The sequence below is a fragment of the Ranitomeya imitator genome, chromosome 1, assembly GCF_032444005.1.
Source record: "Ranitomeya imitator isolate aRanImi1 chromosome 1, aRanImi1.pri, whole genome shotgun sequence".
In the NCBI taxonomy this organism is placed as follows: Eukaryota; Metazoa; Chordata; class Amphibia; order Anura; family Dendrobatidae; genus Ranitomeya; species Ranitomeya imitator.
In genome coordinates this window covers 827,595,515-827,618,488 of record NC_091282.1, presented here as the reverse complement: position 1 = coordinate 827,618,488, position 22,974 = coordinate 827,595,515, and the positions used below count along the sequence as shown (strand labels likewise).

The window sequence follows — 22,974 nt, the reverse complement described above, 5'->3', positions numbered from 1 at the left end:
TGAAGCATAGCTATACAATAAGGGTATGTGCACACGTCAGGATTTCTTGCAGAAATTTTCCTGACAAAAACCGGACATTTCTGCCAGAAATCCGCATGCGTTTTTACCGCGATTTTATCACGATTTTACCGCGTTTTTGACGCGTTTTTGATGCGTTTTTTGTGCGTTTTTTCCCAAATGCATAGAATTGCGGGAAAAACGCAGAAAATCCGCAAAAATAATGAACATGCTCATTTTTTTACCACGATGCGTTTTTTTTGCAGAAAAAAACACATCCATGTGCACAAAACATGCAGAATGCATTCTAAATGATAGAATGCATAATGTATGCGTTTTTAATGAGTTTTTATAGCGTTTTTAGCGCGAAAAAACCTGAACGTGTGCACATAGCCTAAGATAGAAAGAAAATGTCAGAATGTTTGAGATGTAAGATTTTCAGGAATAATGTTACAGGCTACTTCTTATACAGCTATTGTGTGCTATTTGCTAGAAGGAAACCTTACACCATTGTCTTTACTGTATGATTGATAAATTGCATTAATTCATCACACTTTGTCTTCCTAGGATGACCTTTACCCTGTTAGGCCCTACACATTGGTAATTAATGTATTGCATCCTTTTTGGGCGATGGCGTTGTTGAATTTGACTTGCTTATCTCCAGAATTGGGCTACTGCTTGGTTAATCAATTACCAAAGAGTCAACAGGAAAGCTTGTGTGACGCAAATCTTGTGTAATTAATTAACATTTGAACATTGTGTGTCTCCATGCTGGGTCCCCTGCTCAGTGTAAGCCCAAACTGGGTAGGGCTATATTGATCTGTGTACATGAAGTCTGTATTTTGTGCTTATTGAACTGTTTGATAGTTAACAGTAGATATATTATCATAAATTATCACAATGTCAGCTCTGCATATGTGGCTTATGATTCTTAAAGTGTTGTCTGCAGTCAGTCTATCTGATTTGCAGCTACTGAGTAAGGACAATTGGTGTTACGCAGGCTGACACCATTCTTGAGTATCCCCTGATCAGATGGGTGATGGTAACGTGATCTCCACACTTGTGGTCACGTGCCAACTAAACTCTAAATAGACCACCCGGTTGAGACTAGTTGGCACCTGACCTCCTACCCTCATGCAAAATATGGGTGAGTCGTGACAGTGTGTGCCTGTAATCATAGATTACAGGCAGATTTTCTCACACGTAACATAATCTTATCCGAAACAGTAACAGCATAAGAAAGTCAAGGCAACTAGTTACTTCAAGGGAGGTGGAGGTGGTTTAGGGCTTTGACAGCTTATAGATTATTTCCCTTACTCTCCATATTTCTTCCTCCTTTCCACCTTCTCTGTGTATTTAGGATACAGGGTATGTGTATGTGTGAGTGTATACACTGTATATATATATATATATATATATATATATATAGGGATTGACATATAGGGATTGACAGCTCAGCCATCCAATCGAATGCTGGGATGTGCTGAGCTGTCAGTGTCTTGAGTGACAGTTTAGCAGTTCAATCAGGACCAGGGTGTGCTGGGGCTTCATCCATGTGTCTCCTGTTCAAAGTTATTACCTGGCTATTTAGCCAGCTCTCTGCCTTATATTGCTGCCAGCTTTGCTCAAAATATGTGTGTTTGGTCTGTGCTCCTAGTCTAGTATTCTGATTCTTTGCTACTTGACCTTGGATTTGCATGGCCCATCCATTTGACTAACCCTTTTGCCTTGATCCGCTACCTTCTTGGAATTCTCATTTGGGACTGTTGCCTGACTACGCCTTTGTCTCACCCCTCTGTCTATGGCGTGCCCTCCTGGCTTTTGACCTTGGATCTCTTGATTACTCAGCCTCTCGGCTTCCCCTAGACTAATGACTAACAGTAACACTGAGATTTACACTGGGAATGGAGATCTACTAATGAAAATGCACAAGAAATATGTCTGAAATTGAAATGGGTGTGAGGTTAATGGTGTTAGTAAAATAGATCAAATTTACAAAGGTATGGTCTAGTATTTTGACAAAAAATGGTCTGAAAATTAGCCATCTTATAAATGGTGTAAACTTAGAATAGGTAGTCTGGTATGACTACTAAATGTGGAACTTTGTAAGACTGCCTAGTCTTGATTAGTAAATCTGCCCATATGGTCATCATAAAACATATACTACTCCAAATTTAATGACTGAATTTTGCTGTATTGTGTCCAGCCTAAAGTCATGACTGATTTTAATGTATTTCTTGCTGCAACTTAATAAATAAAAGTAATAAAAGAGACCTGTAGCCTTCTTCAAGGGAATCTGTCAGTGGGATCAACCCTCCTGAGCCCTCTTTATGGACATGCAGGTCATAGGAAGCTGAATAAAATGGCACCTTGATGTCTGCAATGCGATGTCTTATTCCAGAGAAATCCATGTTTTCCTTATATGTAAATGAGTTGTTTAGGGCTACAGGCTGGACACTGATCTCCCTGACAATCTGCCTCTAGAGCTTATTTTAAATTAATGGGGGCATTACCAGCGTGAGACATGTAATGACTGACATACTTTTCTCGTGATATACATGTCTCACACTGATAACACCCCTTTCATTTAAAATAAGCTCTGGAGGCAGATCCATGAGAGATCTGCAGCGCCCCAGAGATCTGGTCATTGCAGTATGACACTCTGTGTTGTGAATTCTGCTTTTGGGTTCCCTCCAGTGGTTGTAGGTGGTAATGCAATTGTCCCTGAGTTGCAGTCCTGGTCAGGTGTTTCTGCTGATTGCAGTTCTGACCGGGGTATTTAGGTGTGCAGGATTCATTAGTCCTTTCCAGTTGTCCATGGTTCTGGGAGGTTTTGGATCTTTGTCTGGTTCCTCCTGCCTTGCTGCCAATTCAGCAAAGATAAGTGTCTGGTTTTTGTTTCTGTGGCACACATGCTGTGTGCTTAATAATTCTGTGCTATTCATTTGTTTTCTCTTGTCCAGCTTAGACTGTGTCAGTGTTTTCTCAGTCTTGTTGGATTCTCTGGAGTTGCAGATATATGCTCCACATCTTTAGTTAGATGGTGGAGTTTTTTGTATTTTCTCCTGTGGATATTTTTGGAAGGATTTTAATACTGACCGCTTAGTATTCTGTCCTATCCTTTCCTTTTTTAGCTAGAGTGGCCTCTTTTGCTAAATCCTGTTTCCTGCCTGCATGTGTCTTTTCCTCCACTGCTCACAGTCAATATTTGTGGGGGGCTGCCTATCCTTTGGGGTTCTGCTCTGAGGCAAGGTAGAATTCCTATTTCCATCTATAGGGGTATTTAGTCCTCCGGCTGTGTCGAGGTGTCTAGGATTTGTTAGGCACACCCCACGGCTACTTCTAGTTGCGGTGTTAAGTTCAGGATTTGCGGTCAGTACAGTTTACACCAACTCCAGAAAAAGTTCCGTGCGGCTCCAAGGTCACCGGATCATAACAACTCTGCCACTAATGGGAGTGATGGTACGTCTGATGGCACTGAAGGAATTCTGCTGACCAGGTATCACCAGCACACATTACACTTCACACTCCGGCCACCAGGGGGAGCCAAAGGCTTTATTTATTGGGCCACTCCTCACACTGGTAAAACTAGGGGTTGGATAGAAAGTTAGTCAGAAGCTGACTGGGTTGGATTCAGGCAACATCCCGTGGCAGGGGGTGTTGCAGGGAGAAGACACAGGGGGGTCCCTGTCAGGCGTGGGAACCTGGCAGGCACCTAGCAACCAGAATAGAACATTACGGAACCGCGCCTGCACACCCCGCGGCGGTATCCTAAGGAAGAGACACGAAGCGAAGGATATTGTGAGACAGTGAGAAACGAGATCAAGCACAAAGGAGAGCCAGTAGGAGTCGTGCCGTGAGACCGAGGCAACATCCTACTGAGGCGCGTAGCCAGTGGCCGGAACACCGAGGGAGTAACTGACTCTACGCCTTACTTCAAACTCCGCAGGACAGTTAATTATAGGTTGGCTGTCTCACCTAAACACCTACGAAGACATAGGGGGCAACACTGGGAGAAGGGCATCTCTAGGGTCCCGGAAGACCTCCAGGCCTTCCCGTCATACGGGTGCGTCCTAGCCATAACATACCTGGGGGACGTTGAACTAGAAACATCTGGAACACATTAGAAAGAACGAACGAACGAGAACAGAAGTTGTGAGGACTATTCAGAATGCTCAGCAGGGTAGCACTACAACACACAGGCACTATTGGTAGGCAACGATTTCCACCTGCAAAGGGAATTCTGGAAGTGCCCATCGGACCGGCCGGTCTCAGATAGCCCTGTTACGTGCTCTGGATTGCGGATCCTGAAGTCTTCAGTAAAGAGGTAAAGAGACTGCAACCTTGTGTCCTCGTCATTGACTGCACCTCACACCATCACCATCCACCTTACTGGGAAGCCCTGGGGACATACTTCACCTGTGGGAAGGTATACCATCCAGCTGCCATTCCATCACCCCAGCGGACCCCACAGCAGCGTTGGTCACCCTGACCGAACACCATAGGTGGCGTCACGAATCCCTGACAGACTGTACCACCTTTATTGGACGCCCCTTAGCAGGGTCTCGGACCGGGTCTCGCCACAGTGACAGCTTCAGAACCGAACCAGAGAGGCCCGGTACCGAGAACTCGTGGCCCTGTGTCTGGGTGTGCTCCAACTCTATATCCAACCCATAGCTCATTTACATATAAGAAAAACTAAGATTTCTCTGGAATAAGACATCAGATCACAGATATCAAGGTGTCACGATATTCAGCTTCCTATTACCTGAATGCCCATGTAGACAGCTTAGCAGGGTTCATCCTACTGACAGATTCCCTTTAAGTGGAAACTGTACTCTTGTTAGACAAAGCCTACAAATTGAGGACTTCATAAACAGTGGCTTCTGAATATATTCAGCCCCTTGGCATTTTTTGTGTTTTGCTACCTCACAACCTAATAAATGCATACAACTGTGAACCTTTGTTTTTTATTTTTGTAAAGCAAACACCAAAGGAGGCAAAATAACTTCAATGTGCATAACTGTTCACCCCCTAAAGTCAATACTTTGTAGATCCTCCTTTTGTGGCAATTACAGCTGCAAGTCACTTTAGATAAATTTCTGAGCTTTCAACATGTTGCCACTAGGATTTTTGACCATTGTCCAAGATAAAACTGCTCCAGCTCCTTCAAGTTACATGGTTTCCTCTGGTAAACAGCTATCTTCAAGTCTGTCCACAAATTCTCAATTGAATTACGGTCTGGGATTTGACGAGGCCAATCCAAAACATTTACATTTTTCACTAAAACCACTTGAGTGTTGCTTTAGCAGTATGCTATGGGTCATTGTCTGTTTGAGGGTGAACTTCCGTCCCTGCCTCAAATCACTGACAGATTGAAACAGGTTTTGCTCAAGATAATCACTGTATTTCGCACCATCTATCTTCTCCTCAACACAGACCATTTTCTCTGTCCCTGCTGCCAAAAAATATCCCCACAGCATGATTCTGCCACCACCATGTTTCACTGTGGGGATGGTGTTCTTGGGGTGATGAGCTAGATTGATGTGGAGCCAGACATAGAGTTTACCTTGGTGGCCAAAAAGTTCAGTTTTGGTCTCATCTGAGCACAGCACCTTCCTCCATACACTTGGGGAGTCACTGACATGTCTTTTGGCAAACTCAAAACGAGCCATGCAATTTTTGTATGTAAGTAAAGGCTTTTTCTGCCCAGCTTTCCATAAAGGTCACCTCTATGGAGTGTACAGTTTGTTGTGGTCATATGGACAGATACTCCCATCTCTGCTTGGGAACTCTGCATCTCTTTCAGGGTTAACTTTGGTCTCTGCTGCTTCTTTAATTAATACCCTCCTTGCCCGAGCTGAGAGTTTTGGTGGGCAGCCCTCTCTTGGCAGCTTTCTTGTGGTACCATGTTTTTTTCCATTTGATGATAATGGATTTAATAGTGCTTCGAGGGATCATCAGAGATTGGGATATTTTTTTATAGCCCAACCCTGTTCAGTTAATGGTGTCTCTTGCTTAATGGTGTTGTAGCCTGTGTGGCCTTTCAGAAAAGGTGTGTGTATACTGACAGACCATGTGACACTTAGATTGCACACAGGAGGACTTCCTTTCACTAAGCAGGTGACTTATAAAGGTAATTGCTTGCTCCAGAATTTTTTTTTTATTAAACTGTTTATTTTTTAAAGATTTTCCTTTTTCTCGTACAAATAACATCATAAACACAAGTATACTTGTAGCAAAATTATTCAAAACAATGCAAATCTTTTTAAATGATTCTTCCAATGGCACAGTGCACAGCACTGCTGCCCCTACTAAAATTAGGTCAAACATCTTATGTGTCTGCACCAGAAAGTTTTGATGACTTTATCGCAAAAGGGGTGAATACATATGCACATGCCAATTCTAAGTTATTTGATCCCATAAATTTAATTTATGTCTATACTTTTCTTACTTCACCAACTTAGACTATTTAGTACTAATGCATTACACACAAATCGGATTACAATATTTAAACACAGGTTTTAATGTAACAAAAAATAGGTAAAAAGCCAAGGGTAGAGGGTGAATACTTTTGCAAGACACTGTCTGTGACAAGATATTCATTCAATATGGACATGACACATACCTGTGATTAAGAGACGTATCATCATCCTGAATATGATGTTCATCCTGGCAACAAATAGCTTGTTTTCTTACCAACCAATTTGTCCATGTCTCCAATCATCAGCAGATGGTGGCTGCTCTTTTGTGAATGATAACCACATCCCTGGTATATATCTTCTTGTAGATTTTATTTTTGCTACCCAGAAGTAGACATAAGTGTGTAGATACAGATTGTGTACACATGCTGGTTGACAGGTTGCTCCTGCAGGGGTTATCGTGTTAGTCTTTCAGAGCAAACAAACCATAAATACAATTCACTGTCCAGTATGATTGTTACGGAAACCCTCCCATTTCCATGACAAAAGTTGAAATATATAGCAGGGTTTACAAATATATCTGATTTTATTCTAACTCTATATACTGTATCTTATTTTGAAATGCATGAGACCTCACTTAGAGTAGACGCAAGGATTATGCATCATTATACAGTACAGACCAAAAGTTTGGACACACCTTCTCATTTAAAGATTTTCCTGTATTTTCATGACTATGAAAATTGTAAATTCACACTGAAGGCATCAAAACTATGAATTGACACGTGGAATTATATACTTAACAAAAATGTGTGAAACACCTGAAAATATGTCTTATATTCTAGGTTCTCCAAAGTAGCCACCTTTTGCTTTGATGACTGCTTTGCACACTCTTGGCAGTCTCTTGATGAGCTTCAAGAGGTAGTCACCAGGAATGGTCTTCCAACAATCTTGAAGGAGTTCCTAGAGATGCTTAGCACTTGTTTGCCCTTTTGCCTTCACTCTGCGGTCCAGCTAACCCCAAACCTTCTCGATTGGGTTCAGGTCTGGTGACTGTGGAGGCCAGGTCATCTGGCGTAGCACCCCATCACTCTCCTTCTTGGTCACATAGCCCTTACACAGCCTGGAGGTGTGTTTGGGGTCATTGTCCTGTTGAAAAATAAATAATGGTCCAACTAAACGCAAACCGGATGGAATATGTTGTGAATTCTGTGGTCAAGCTCCCTCCTGTGGTCATGAGTGGTACTTCGGCTGGTTCTGTCTATGAGCTTCCTCTGGTGGATGTGAGTGGGGCTGCGGCTTCTGAGTTTCCTTCCTCAGGTGACGAGGTTAAGTCGTTAGGTGCTGCTCTATTTAACTCCACCTAGTTCTTTGTTCGTGGCCTCCAGTCAATGTTCCAGTATTGGTCTTGCTTTCTCCTGGATCGTTCTTGTGGCCTGTCTGCCCTGAATAAGCTAAGTTTTGCTTGTGTTACTTTTGTTTGCTATATTTTCTGTCCAGCTTGCTATATTGGTTTTTCTTGCTTGCTGGAAGCTCTGAGACGCAGAGGGAGCACCTCCGTACCGTTAGTCAGTGCGGAGGGTCTTTTTGCCCCTCTGCGTGGTTGTTTGTAGGTTTTTGTGCTGACCGCAAAGCTATCTTTCCTATCCTCAGTCTATTCAGTAAGTCGGGCCTCACTTTGCTAAAATCTATTTCATCTCTGAGTTTGTATTTTCATCTTAACTCACAGTCATTATATGTGGGGGCTGCCTTTTCCTTTGGGGAATTTCTCTGAGGCAAGGTAGGCTTATTTTTCTATCTTCAGGGCTAGCTAGCTTCTCAGGCTGTGCCGAGTTGCATAGGGAGCGTTAGGCGCAATCCACGGCTACCTCTAGTGTGGTATGATAGGATTAGGGATTGCGGTCAACAGAGTTCCCACGTCTCAGAGCTCGTCCTATGTTAGTAACTATCAGGTCACTTTGTGTGCTCTTAACCACTAGGTCCATTGTGGTTCTGAATCACCTGTTCATAACAGTACTGGAGGCCCAAAGTACTAATGCTTCTCAATAGTGGGAAAAGAGAAGTTCTGAGACCATTTTTTTTTCTCTGTACTGTGTTTTGTCTTTCTTTTCCCCTAGACATTTGTGTGGTTCAGGACACAGGTGTAGCGATGGACATTAAAGGTCTGTCTTCTTGTATGGATCATCTCACTGCAAGAGTACAAAATATTCAAGACTTTGTGGTTCAGAATTCTATGTTAGAGCCAAGAATTCCTATTCCTGATTTGTTTTCTGGAGATAGAGCTAAGTTTCTGAGTTTTAAGAATAATTGTAAACTGTTTCTGGCTTTGAAACCCCGCTCCTCTGGTGACCCAGTTCAACAAGTTAAGATCATTATTTCTTTATTACGTGGCGACCATCAAGACTGGGCATTTTCCCTTGCGCCAGGAGATCCTGCATTATGTAATATTGATGCGTTTTTTCTGGCGCTTGGATTGCTGTATGATGAACCTAATTCAGTGGATCAGGCAGAGAAAAATTTGCTGGCTCTGTCTCAGGGTCAGGATGAGGTAGAGATATATCGTCAGAAGTTTAGGAAGTGGTCTGTGCTCACTCAATGGAATGAATGTGCGCTGGCAGCAATTTTCAGAAAAGGTCTCTCTGAAGCCCTTAAGGATGTCATGGTGGGATTTCCTATGCCTGCTGGTCTGAATGAGTCTATGTCTTTGGCCATTCAGATCGGTCGACGCTTGCGTGAGCGTAAAACTGTGCACCATTTGGCGGTATTATCTGAGCATGGACCTGAGCCTATGCAGTGCGATAGGACTTTGACCAGAGCTGAACGGCAAGAACACAGACGTCAGAATGGGCTGTGTTTTTACTGTGGTGATTCCACTCATGCTATCTCCGATTGTCCTAAGCGCACTAAGCGGTTCGCTAGGTCTGCCACCATTGGTATGGTACAGTCGAAATTTCTTTTGTCCGTTACTTTGATCTGCTCTTTGTCATCCTATTCTGTCATGGCATTTGTGGATTCAGGCGCTGCCCTGAATTTGATGGACTTGGAGTATGCTAGGCGCTGTGGGTTTTTCTTGGAGCCCTTGCAGTATCCTATTCCATTGAGAGGAATTGATGCTATGCCTTTGGCCAAGAATAAGCCTCAGTACTGGACACAGCTGACCATGTGCATGGCTCCTGCGCATCAGGAGGATATTCGCTTTTTGGTGTTGCATAATCTGCATGATGTGGTCGTGTTGGGGTTGCCATGGCTACAGGTCCATAACCCAGTATTGGATTGGAAATCAATGTCTGTGTCCAGCTGGGGTTGTCAGGGGGTACATGGTGATGTTCCTTTTCTGTCTATTTCATCATCCACCCCTTCTGAGGTCCCAGAGTTCTTGTCGGATTACCGGGATGTATTTGATGAGCCCAAGTCCAGTGCCCTACCTCCGCATAGGGATTGTGATTGTGCTATCAATTTGATTCCTGGTAGTAAGTTTCCTAAAGGTCGACTGTTTAATTTGTCTGTGCCTGAGCATGCCGCTATGCGGAGTTACGTAAAGAAATCCTTGGAGAAGGGTCATATTTGTCCGTCGTCGTCGCCATTGGGAGCAGGGTTCTTTTTTGTGGCCAAGAAGAATGGTTCGCTGAGACCTTGTATTGATTACCGCCTTCTAAATAAAATCACGGTCAAATTTCAGTACCCCTTGCCGCTGCTGTCTGATTTGTTTGCTCGGATTAAGGGGGCTAGTTGGTTCACCAAGATAGATCTTCGTGGTGCGTATAATCTTGTGCGTATTAAACAGGGCGATGAATGGAAAACAGCATTTAATACGCCCGAGGGCCATTTTGAGTACCTGGTTATGCCATTCGGGCTTTCTAATGCTCCATCTGTGTTTCAGTCCTTTATGCATGACATCTTCCGAGAGTACCTGGATAAATTCCTGATTGTATACTTGGATGATATTTTGGTCTTCTCGGATGATTGGGAGTCTCACGTGAAGCAGGTCAGAATGGTGTTCCAGGTTCTGCATGCGAATTCTTTGTTTGTGAAGGGGTCAAAGTGTCTCTTTGGTGTTCAGAAGGTTTCATTTTTGGGGTTCATTTTTTCCCCTTCTACTATCGAGATGGACCCTGTTAAAGTTCAGGCCATTTATGATTGGACTCAGCCGACATCTCTGAAGAGTCTGCAAAAGTTCCTGGGCTTTGCTAATTTTTATCGTCGCTTCATCAATAATTTTTCTAGTATTGCTAAACCGTTGACTGAGTTAACCAAGAAGGGTGCTGATGTGGTCAATTGGTCTTCTGCTGCTGTGGAAGCTTTTCAAGAGTTGAAGCGTCGTTTTTCTTCTGCCCCTGTGTTGTGCCAACCAGATGTTTCGCTCCCGTTCCAGGTCGAGGTTGATGCTTCTGAGATTGGAGCAGGGGCTGTTTTGTCGCAAAGAAGTTCTGATGGCTCGGTGATGAAACCATGCGCCTTCTTTTCCAGGAAGTTTTCGCCTGCTGAGCGTAATTATGATGTTGGCAATCGAGAGTTGCTGGCCATGAAGTGGGCATTCGAGGAGTGGCGTCATTGGCTTGAAGGAGCTAAGCATCGCGTAGTGGTCTTGACTGATCGCAAGAACTTGACTTATCTCGAGTCTGCTAAACGGTTGAATCCTAGACAGGCTCGTTGGTTGCTGTTTTTCTCCCGTTTTGACTTTGTGGTTTCGTACCTTCCGGGCTCTAAAAATGTGAAGGCGGATGCCCTGTCTAGGAGTTTTGTGCCCGACTCTCCGGGTTTGTCTGAGCCGGCGGGTATTCTCAAAGAGGGGGTAATTTTGTCTGCCATCTCCCCTGATTTGCGGTGGGTGCTGCAAAAATTTCAGGCTAATAGACCTGACCGTTGCCCAGCGGAGAAACTGTTTGTCCCTGATAAATGGACGAGTAGAGTTATCTCTGAGGTTCATTGTTCGGTGTTGGCTGGTCATCCTGGAATCTTTGGTACCAGAGATTTGGTGGCTAGATCCTTTTGGTGGCCGTCTCTGTCGCGGGATGTGCGTTCGTTTGTGCAGTCCTGTGGGATTTGTGCTCGGGCTAAGCCCTGCTGTTCTCGTGCCAGTGGGTTGCTTTTGCCCTTGCCAGTCCCGAAGAGGCCCTGGACACATATCTCTATGGATTTTATTTCGGATCTCCCCGTCTCTCAAAAAATGTCGGTCATTTGGGTTGTTTGTGATCGCTTCTCTAAGATGGTCCATTTGGTACCCTTGTCTAAATTGCCTTCCTTCTCTGATTTGGTGCCATTGTTCTTCCAGCATGTGGTTCGTTTACATGGCATTCCGGAGAACATCGTTTCTGACAGAGGTTCCCAGTTTGTTTCGAGGTTTTGGCGAGCCTTTTGTGCTAGGATGGGCATTGATTTGTCTTTTTCCTCGGCTTTCCATCCTCAGACAAATGGCCAGACTGAACGAACCAATCAGACCTTGGAAACATATCTGAGATGTTTTGTTTCTGCCGATCAGGATGATTGGGTGTCCTTTTTGCCTTTGGCTGAGTTCGCCCTTAATAATCGGGCCAGCTCGGCTACTTTGGTTTCGCCGTTTTTCTGCAATTCTGGTTTCCATCCTCGTTTCTCTTCAGGGCAGGTTGAGTCTTCTGACTGTCCTGGTGTGGATACTGTGGTGGATAGGTTGCAGCAGATTTGGACTCATGTGGTGGACAATTTGACATTGTCTCAGGAAAAGGCTCAACGTTTCACTAACCGCAGGCGCTGTGTGGGTCCCCGACTTCGTGTTGGGGATTTGGTTTGGTTGTCATCTCGTTATATTCCTATGAAAGTTTCCTCTCCTAAGTTTAAGCCTCGTTTCATTGGTCCGTATAGGATTTCTGAGGTTCTTAATCCTGTGTCTTTTCGTTTGACCCTTCCAGCTTCTTTTTCCATCCATAACGTATTCCATAGGTCATTGTTGCGGAGATACGTGGCACCTGTGGTTCCATCTGTTGATCCTCCTGCCCCGGTTTTGGTTGTGGAGAAGATTTTGGATTCTCGTATTTCGAGACGGAAACTCCAGTACCTGGTTAAGTGGAAGGGTTATGGTCAGGAAGATAATTCCTGGGTCTTTGCCTCTGATGTTCATGCTGCCGATCTGGTTCGTGCCTTTCATTTGGCTCATCCTGGTCAGCCTGGGGGCTCTGGTGAGGGTTCGGTGACCCCTCCTCAAGGGGGGGTACTGTTGTGAATTCTGTGGTCAAGCTCCCTCCTGTGGTCATGAGTGGTACTTCGGCTGGTTCTGTCTATGAGCTTCCTCTGGTGGATGTGAGTGGGGCTGCGGCTTCTGAGTTTCCTTCCTCAGGTGACGAGGTTAAGTCGTTAGGTGCTGCTCTATTTAACTCCACCTAGTTCTTTGTTCCTGGCCTCCATTCAATGTTCCAGTATTGGTCTTGCTTTCTCCTGGATCGTTCTTGTGGCCTGTCTGCCCTGCATATAGCTTTTGCTTGTGTTACTTTTGTTTGCTATATTTTCTGTCCAACTTGCTATATTGGTTTTTCTTGCTTGCTGGAAGCTCTGAGACGCAGAGGGAGCACCTCCGTACCGTTAGTCGGTGCGGAGGGTCTTTTTGCCCCTCTGCGTGGTTGTTTGTAGGTTTTTGTGCTGACCGCAAAGCTATCTTTCCTATCCTCGGTCTATTCAGTAAGTCGGGCCTCACTTTGCTAAAATCTATTTCATCTCTGAGTTTGTATTTTCATCTTAACTCACAGTCATTATATGTGGGGGGCTGCCTTTTCCTTTGGGGAATTTCTCTGAGGCAAGGTAGGCTTATTTTTCTATCTTCAGGGCTAGCTAGTTTCTCAGGCTGTGCCGAGTTGCATAGGGAGCGTTAGGCGCAATCCACGGCTACCTCTAGTGTGGTATGATAGGATTAGGGATTGCGGTCAGCAGAGTTTCCACGTCTCAGAGCTCGTCCTATGTTAGTAACTATCAGGTCACTTTGTGTGCTCTTAACCACTAGGTCCATTGTGGTTCTGAATCACCTGTTCATAACAGGAATAGCATGCCACTGCAAGATGCTGTGGTAGACATGCTGGTTCAGTATGCCTTCAATTTTGAATAAATCCCCAACAGTGTCACCAGCAAAGCACCCCCACACCATCACACCTCCTCCTCCATGCTTCACGGTGGGAACCAGGCATGTAGAGTCCATCGGTTCACCTTTATTGCATCGCACAAAGACACGGTGGTTGGAATCAAAGATCTCAAATTTGGACTCATCAGACCAAAGCACAGATTTCCACTGGTCTAAGGTCCATTCCTTGTGTTCTTTAGCCCAAACAAGTCTCTTCTGCTTGTTGCCTGTCCTTAGCAGTAGTTTCCTAGCAGCTATTTTATCATGAAGGCCTGCTTCACAAAGTCTCTTCTTAACAGTTGTTGTAGAGATGTGTCCGCTGCTAGAGCTCTGTGTGGCATTGACCTGGTCTCTAATCTGAGCTGCTGTTAACCTGCGATTTCTGAGGCTGGTGACTCGGATAATCTTATCCTCAGAAGCAGAGGTGACTCTTGGTCTTCCTTTCCTGGGGCGGTCCTCATGTGAGCCAGTTTCTTTGTAGCGCTTCATGGTTTTTGCCACAGCACTTGGGGACACTTTCAAAGTTTTCCCAATTTTTCGGACTGACTGACCTTCATTTCTTAAAGTAATGATGGCCACTCGTTTTTCTTTACTTAGCTGCTTTTTTCTTGCTATAATACAAATTCTAACAGTCTATTCAGTAGGACTATCAGTTGTGTATCCACCAGACGTCTGCACAACACAACTGATAGTCCCAACCCCATTTATAAGGCAAGAAATCCCACTTATTAAACCCGACAGGGCACACCTGTGAAGTGAAAACCATTTCCGGTGACTACCTCTTGAAGCTCATCAAGAGAATGCCAAGAGTGTGCAAAGCAGTCATCAAAGCAAAAGGTGGCTAATTTTAAGAACCTAGAATATAAGACATATTTTCAGGTGTTTCACATTTTTTTGTTAAGTACCGTATATACTCGAGTATAAGCCGAGATTTTCAGCCCAAATTTTTGGGCTGAAAGTGCCCCCCTCGGCTTATACTCGAGTCACGGTAGCGGTGGGGTCGGCAGGTGAGGGGCTGAGGGCGCTGGGGTATACTTACCTAGTCCCAGCGATCCTCGCGCTGTCCCTGCCGTCCCACGGGCTTCGGCGCTGCAGTTTCTTCCTCTCTTCAGCGGTCACGTGGGACCGCTCATTACAGAAATGAATAAGCGGCTCCACCTCCCATAGGGGCGGAGCCGCTTATTCATTTCTCTAATCAGCGGTGCCGGTGACCGCTGATAGAGAAAGAAGCTGCAGCGCCGAAGACAGGAGGGGACAGCGCGAGGATCGCCAGGACTAGGTGAGTATGTAATATTCACCTGTCCTCGTTCCAGCCGCCGGGCGCCGATCCATCTTCCCGGCCGGCGCCTCCATCTTCCCGGCGTCTCTGCTCTCTGACTGTTCAGGCAGAGGTCGCGATGACGCATATAGTGTGCGCGGCGCCCTCTGCCTGATCAGTCAGAGCAGAGACGCCGGGAAGATGGAGGCGCCGGAACGAGACGCCGGGAGCTGCAATCAAGGGAGGTGAGTATGTGTTTTTTTTTCTTTATTGCGGCAGCGGCGGCACAAATTTATGTGGAACATCTATGGGGCACAGTGAACGGTGCAGAGCACCGTATAAGGCACAGCTATGGGGCACAGTGAACGGTGCAGAGCACCGTATATGGCACAGCACAGCTATGGGGCACAGTGAACGGTGCAGAGCACCGTATATGGCACAGCACAGCTATGGGGCACAGTGAACGGTGCAGAGCACCGTATATGGCACAGCACAGCTATGGGGCACAGTGAACGGTGCAGAGCACCGTATATGGCACAGCACAGCTATGGGGCACAGTGAACGGTGCAGAGCACCGTATATGGCACAGCACAGCTATGGGGCACAGTGAACGGTGCAGAGCACCGTATATGGCACAGCACAGCTATGGGGCACAGTGAACGGTGCAGAGCACCGTATATGGCACAGCACAGCTATGTATGGGGCACAGTGAACGGTGCAGAGCACCGTATATGGCACAGCACAGCTATGTATGGGGCACAGTGAACGGTGCAGAGCACCGTATATGGCACAGCACAGCTATGTATGGGGCACAGTGAACGGTGCAGAGCACCGTATATGGCACAGCACAGCTATGGGGCACAGTGAACGGTGCAGAGCACCGTATATGGCACAGCACAGCTATGTATGGGGCACAGTGAACGGTGCAGAGCACCGTATATGGCACAGCACAGCTATGGGGCACAGTGAACGGTGCAGAGCACCGTATATGGCACAGCTAGGGGGCACAATGAACGGTGCAGAGCACCGTATATGGCACAGCACAGCTATGGGGCACAGTGAACGGTGCAGAGCACCGTATATGGCACAGCTATGGGGCACAGTGAACGGTGCAGAGCACCGTATATGGCACAGCACAGCTATGGGGCACAGTGAACGGTGCAGAGCACCGTATATGGCACAGCTATGGGGCACAGTGAACGGTGCAGAGCACCGTATATGGCACATCTATGGGGCACAATGAACGGTGCAGAGCACCGTATATGGCACAGCTAGGGGGCACAATGAACGGTGCAGAGCACTATATGGTTCACACCTATGGGGAAATATGAACGGTGCAGAGCACTATATGGCACAGCTATGGGGAAATAATGATCTATTTTTATTTTTGAAATTCACCGGTAAATGCTGCATTTCCACCCTAGGCTTATACTCGAGTCAATAAGTTTTCCCAGTTTTTTGTGGCAAAATTAGGGGGGTCGGCTTATACTCGGGTCGGCTTATACTCGAGTATATACGGTATATAGTTCCACGTGTCAATTCATAGTTTTGATGCCTTCAGTGTGAATGTACAATTTTCATAGTCATGAAAATACAGAAAAATCTTTAAAAGAGAAGGTGTGTCCAAACTTTTGGTCTGTACTGTATCTATAAAATCTCTGCTCAATCTAAGGCATGAAAATCTGAGTTGCACACATTAGTATGGGCAATGGGCAGAGCACCTTTTCACTTCCTTGGGTGCCGTGCTCTCTCACTGTGGTCCAGACTTCTCCACCTCAGACCACAGGTCACCACCATCTTGAGATCCATACTGTTGGCCTCCATTTTAATTTGTTCAATTTAAGATCTGCATCACCATCCACTATTTTGGAATTTGTATGCTGTACCATTTCAGAGTCATTTTCAGGCGCTCCTTCAATTGCGCCATTGGCATTCTTCATCCTGCTTTCTTCATGTGAGGAACCTTTGGGTGAAATTTTTAATCCGCTTTTGTGAGGGTACTGTGCCCTTTGGTTGCTTGGTCGCGGGGGGTTGACATTTTTAATCAACTTTTGTGGGGTAATGTTGTGGACAAAAACATGTGTGCACTGCACAATGTTTACATTCTGTGTAATTGTTTACATTCTGCATCAGGCCTAAGTACCGTTGTACTAATTGAGAAAGGCAGAACAAGTAGAGGCAGTTTGATTTTTTAATGACATTTTCTGTATGTTTGAGGTCATTGTCCTGCTGCAGAATGAATTTGAAACGAATCAGACTCCTCCCTGACAGTATTGCATGATGGATAAGTATCTGCATGTGATTCTCAACATTGAGGACACCAAGAAAGGGGCAACGTTGAGGATCATAGACGTAGTAGTCCGCCAAGGAAACTTAGTGCATCAGTTGAAAAACCCATCATGCTTCCATCTCGCAGTGCCATCAACTCAGAAGGGGCAGCAACCAGTGGGACCCAGCTAAACCCATCTACTGTTTGGAGGAGTCTGGCCAAATGTGATCATCATGGCAGAAATGTGGCCGAAAACCAAGAGTGTGCAAAGCAGTCATCAAAGCAAAAGGTGGCTACTTTGGAGAACCTAGAATATAAGGCATACTGAACCAGCATGTCTACCACAGCATCTTGCAGCGGTATGCTATTCCATCCGGTTTGCGTTTAGTTGGACCATCATTTATTTTTCAACAGGACAATGACCCCAAACACACCTCCAGGCTGTGTAAGGGCTATTTGACCAAGAAGGAGAGTGATGGGGTGCTACGCCAGATGACCTGGCCTCCACAGTCACCAGACCTGACATTTTAAAATATTTGGCCGCAACAGAAAACAGTTTGCCAAAGGGCTTGGAGAGTTGAACAATATGAGTGTGTGCAGGCAATAGTGATGCATGGCTGAAAACTGATGCTGTTTTGAAGGCAAACTGTGAGCTCACCAAATATCGATTTGATTTAAATTTCTATTTCTTTTCCAATATGAATTCCGCACAAAGAACTAACATACTGGAGATTTTTTTTTATGGAGAAGTTCTGCACAACGTGTACATGGAATCTGTTGGAGCATCATCTAGCAAGGTATTGGCTCTCCGCAGAAAGTACACATTGTGGGAACAAACCCTCAATCTCTCAATCCATTTTCATTACCTCATTAGGAAATTTGGAGGGGAAATAGAGTTACATACTCTGTTCCTGATCTTCATCTCTAGCCTACGGTAGAAAAAAGTTATAATGAGTATCTTTGGTTGCTTAGGTGGACTTGTCTACTGCATTACACTTCAATTGATTTGAGTGAGAACTGAAAACTTATTCAAGTTTCCCCACCGATCACAGCTGATTGTTGTGGATCCCTCCAGTAAGACATTTTCCAATCTACTTATTTTCAAAGGACTCTTCTGACAAGTAGAGATTGCTCAGAGCAGACAACTCCTTTTAATATTTGTTAAAAAAAACAGCAAAACAGTTAATACAAGCAGTAAGTTTTCGGTCCAGATTTAATCAAATTGTGTGTGTCAAAATGGCCTACAAAAAGACATTGTCAAGAGCATACTGGCTTTTGGTTAACATGCCATGTGGGTCAAAAATGGATTCTGCTTCATCTATATAAAAAATGAAATTATGTGAAAACTATGTAAAAACAACTTGTTGTCCGAATGTTCAGTCTTTTGAACATCTTTTTACTAATTTCCAAAGATGCCTAGCAGATAATAAAAGTGAGTTGACAATTCGTCAGGCATTTTCCACTCTAAACATGCTCTGTACTTCATGAAGAAAGGCAATGGAATGGCTCAAGAAACTACCGACTGCCAAAAACAAATGATTCTTAACCACTTCTGCTAAAAAAGAGGTTAAAAGAAGGGACATGTCTATTCCTTCAGCATTGTCCACTTGTAACATGTGCTGCACTTTACAATGGGAAAACCCTCCGAAAAAAGTGCCAAACAACCAAAAAATAGCTCACTAAAGACAATTCAGAAAAAGAAACACCAGAGTTTCTTAAAACGTCCTCTACATCAAGACCTTGGTAGGTTCACCTCAGTTTAGAAGACATTGTGTGAACATACCGTTACTGCTAGTGATGAGTGGACCTGTGGAAGTTCAGCTTCTGGACCAGAAACAATGAGGACACAAACTTTTGAGCCCGAAAATTCTCTCTCTCTCTCTCTAATGGAGATCCCCTGGAACTTCAAACATTTTAACCCTTCTCCTGAAGAAGTCCATGTTCAACATTTAGCACCGGACACTAACTGAAAAAAGACCTAGTTCCATCAAGTGAAACCTTTCTCCATCAATTATACATTTCGTTACTAATTTATCTGTAACCAGCAATGTTATGTGTATTAAATAAATCATCCAGCCCTTTTTTAAAAGCTGTTATAGTGTCTAATAAAATCTGACGTTGACTTTACAAAATTTAAAAATGATCTGAATAAGATGTCTGAATGGGCAAACACTTGACAAATGAGATTTATTGTAGATAAATGTAGAGTAATGCACCTAGGACGGAGAAATCCTATTGCTGCATATACATTAAATGGATTAAATGGGAGTATACTTGGGACTACAGAACAGGAGAAGGACTTAGGTATTCTGGTTACAAGTAAGCTGCGCAGTAGTACTCAATGTCAAGCAGCAGCCGCAAAAGCAAACAAGATTTTAGGATGTACAGTATAAAAACAGAGATAAAATCCCGCGATCCCAACGTATTATTACCCCTTTATAAATCACTGGTGAGGCCACATCTAGAATATGGGATCCAGTTTTGGGCTCCACATTTTAAAAACAATATTCAGAAGTTCAGCAGCAACTAGATTATTACAAGGGATGGAAGGCCTCTCAAATGATGAGGTCGGAAAACTTGGGCTTGTTTAGCTTAGAAATAAGATGCCTCAGAGGAGATCTCATTTACATGCATAAATATATGTGTGGTCAGTACAAAGGACTGTCGCATGACTTATTCCTTCCAAAGACCCTACTGAGGACCAGGGGGCACTCATTACAGGTGGAAGAAAGGAGATTCCGGTAGCTGGATAGAAAAGGGTTCTTTACAGTCAGACTGTGGAATGCCTGACCAGAAGAGGTAGTAATGGCAGACACTATAACAGCTTTTCAAAAAGGGCTGGATGATTTCCTCGATGCACATAAGATTGCAGGTTTAAGTTAAATTAGTGACAAATGAACAATAGGTGGAGAAAGGTTGAACTTGATTGGCCTAGGTCTTTTTACAACCTATGTCCCATATTGGTGTGTATTTCTTCGCGCCCACACACCAGATATCTACTTTCCTACAGATCTGCCACTTCCTCCTTCCACATGTAGGCAGCCTCCAGAAGGAAACCTTCCAATCAGGCTGTTATTACCAGCATGCTGCTGCAGTCGGAAGCCCTTATGTTTCATTAGGCATTTCACAACTTCACAAGTGACAAATGTCATTTTGTCTGTACCATGCTGCTGCAGTGTGCTTACCGGATTGTTGCCTGGGATACAAGACGTGTCTCTCTTGCTGCATTGCCCCGCTAGCCCAACATTACCCTCGGCAGGGAGCCACCGCTCTCGACTGCGTTCCTCTGGAAACCTGTTTAGTATTGACAGCTCATGAAGAAACAAGATGGGAGGGGAAAATATATTACTAAACCGATATGAATTACAATGTGTGCTTCTTACAACCATGCCGTGTGCTTAAATGTCAACCATCTGATTCTTTCCTAAATAAGTAGTAGTTCTAGAATGCATTTATTTCCAAATCATGTACAGATTTTTTTTTTCTTTTAGCGAAAAATAATTTTTGATATTGAGTTTCATTAAAATGTTTGCATCATTTGACTTCTGTATCCTTTGTTTTACACTGTTTATTGCTGGCTGCGGAATGAGTTCACTGAGGATCTGCCATGAACTCTGATGGTCCAATTTGAGAGTTTTTGACTCTTTTCTCTGCCTTTTTTAGCGCCTCTCAGTTGTCTTATTACTAAAACCACATCAACGTCGAATGTTCATGATTTCTGGCTTTCTTCTCTGTAAATAGGAATCGGATAGGTCCAGTCCTTAACTGTGTGAATATGATATTGTTGCGTTGCTAATATATTCGTTCAAAGGTGTCTGACAATGGTAACATGCAAAGAGGCACGTGTTAGGGTATTGCTATTCTATTTTTGACCTATGTTGTTTTAATGCCAGTTTTTATCCTGTGGGAATTAAAAACATAAAGTATAATGTATTTCAAAATAAATTCTACAAAATTAGCAAAAAAGATCATCCAGCAATACCACAGCGACTAAAGTGATTATTTTTTTAACAAAACAAAAAGTGATCAACTGTAATATGTGTGGAAATGTGGCAGCAATTGTTCAGTTCCCCCCACACAACTGACAGCATTTTGGAAACTATACCCCTCGTGGAATTTATCTAGGTGTGTGGTGAGCAGCGTGAGCAGTCTTACTTATGGTTTTGTAGCCCATTCCAGCTTTGTGCAGGTCTATGATCTTGTCCCTGACATCCTTCGAAAGCTTTTTGGTCTTGCCCATGTTGTAGAGGTTAGAGTCTGACTGATTAATTGAGTCTGTGGACAGGTGACTATGTAAGACAGCTGTCTTTAATGCAGGTAACGAGGTGATTAGGAGCGTCTAACTGGTCTGGAGGAGCCAGAACTCTTAATGGTTGGTAGGGGATCGAATACTTATTTCTCACTGCAAAATGCAAATAAATTTATATAATTTATACAATGTGATTTTCTGGATTTTAATTTTGATGTTTAAATTAAGCAACCCTCAAAATTATAGATTGTTCATGTCTTTGTCAGTGGGCAAAATCAGCAAGGGATCAAATACTTATTTCCCCCTGTGAAGTTCCAGGTTGTGGAGTAGCAAAACATGAAAAATGCCAATGCTAAGGAAGGGTGAATACTTTTGCAAGACACTATATATTGGCTTGCAAAAGGGTTCGCCCTTCCTTGGCGTTTTTCATGTTTTGCTACTTCCCAACCTGGAATTTTTTTTTTGGGAGAGTTTGCATCAGTTCATGTAAAGAACATGCCAACAATTTTGAAAATGTGATTTCATTTTTATTGTGAAGCAAACAACAAATAGGACAAAATAACTGAAAACTTAAGTGTGCATAACTATTCACACTTCTATCCATCCTGTGATTTCCACAGTGCCACGGCTTCTCTTTCTAGGTGCTGGAGTTTCAGGTGAGCAGCAGGAGACAGGAGAAAATTTGAGGCAAAACAAAAGCGAGCTGTGTTCTGACTACATCTACTTACTTATGTCCCTTATGTGGACGAGCTTTCAGAGCCCACATTGGCCTCATCAGTCACCAGACCCACCGTCAATGATCCTCCTCTAAACCCTCATGGTCCTCATGGTCACCTTCAACTACGAAGGACAAACAACAACATATATACAGCTCTGGCAAAAATTAAGAAACCACTGCAAAATGTTCAGTTTGTCTGATTTTTCTGTTATAGGTATATTTGAGTAATATGTAAATTGTTCATTTATTCTATAAACTACTGACAACATGTCTCCAAACTTCCAAGCAATACATTTTGTATTTTTTTGCTTTCAGACCTCAAATAATGCAAAGAGAGCAATTTCATAATAATTTAGAAACAACAATACTCATGTTTTAACTCAGGAAAAGTTCAGAAATCAATATTTTATGGAATAACCATGATTTTTAATCACAGCTTTGATGCGTCTTGGCATGCTTTCCACCAGTCTTTCACACTGCTTCTGGCACAAAAATGTAACCGTCAGACATAGCATTTACATTGGTGGCCAAAAAGTTCAATTTGGTCTCATCTGCCCGCACCTTCCTCCGACGAGTCTTTTGGCAAACTTAAAACTAGACTTACAATTTTTGTGCGTAAGTAAAGGCTTTTTCTGCCCACTCTTCCATAAAGGCCAACTCTATGGAGTGTATAGTTTATTGTGGTCATATGGACAGATACTCCAGTCTCTGCTTGGGAACTCTGCTGATCCTTCAGGGTTACCTTTGGTCATTTTGTGCTGCCTCACTGACTAATGCCCTCCTTGTCCAGGCTGAGAGTTTTGATGGGCTGCCCTCTCTTGGCAGCTTTCTTGTGGTACCATGTTCTTTACATTTGATGATAATAGATTTGATGTTGGTCCAGGGGATATCTATCTATCTACTGTATCTATCTATCTATCTATCTAGTGGGTACGGAAACTATTCATGCCCCTTTAAATTTTCCACTCTTTGTTTCATTGCAG

General features: G+C 43.8%; 1 protein-coding gene across 1 annotated transcript in view; it reads left to right on the top strand.

The window, feature by feature from the left end:
- SSBP4 (single stranded DNA binding protein 4) overlaps window positions 1-22,974 on the top strand; it is a 586,978-nt gene that overhangs the window by 353,184 nt on the left and 210,820 nt on the right. The gene's annotated exons all lie outside the window — the stretch shown is intronic.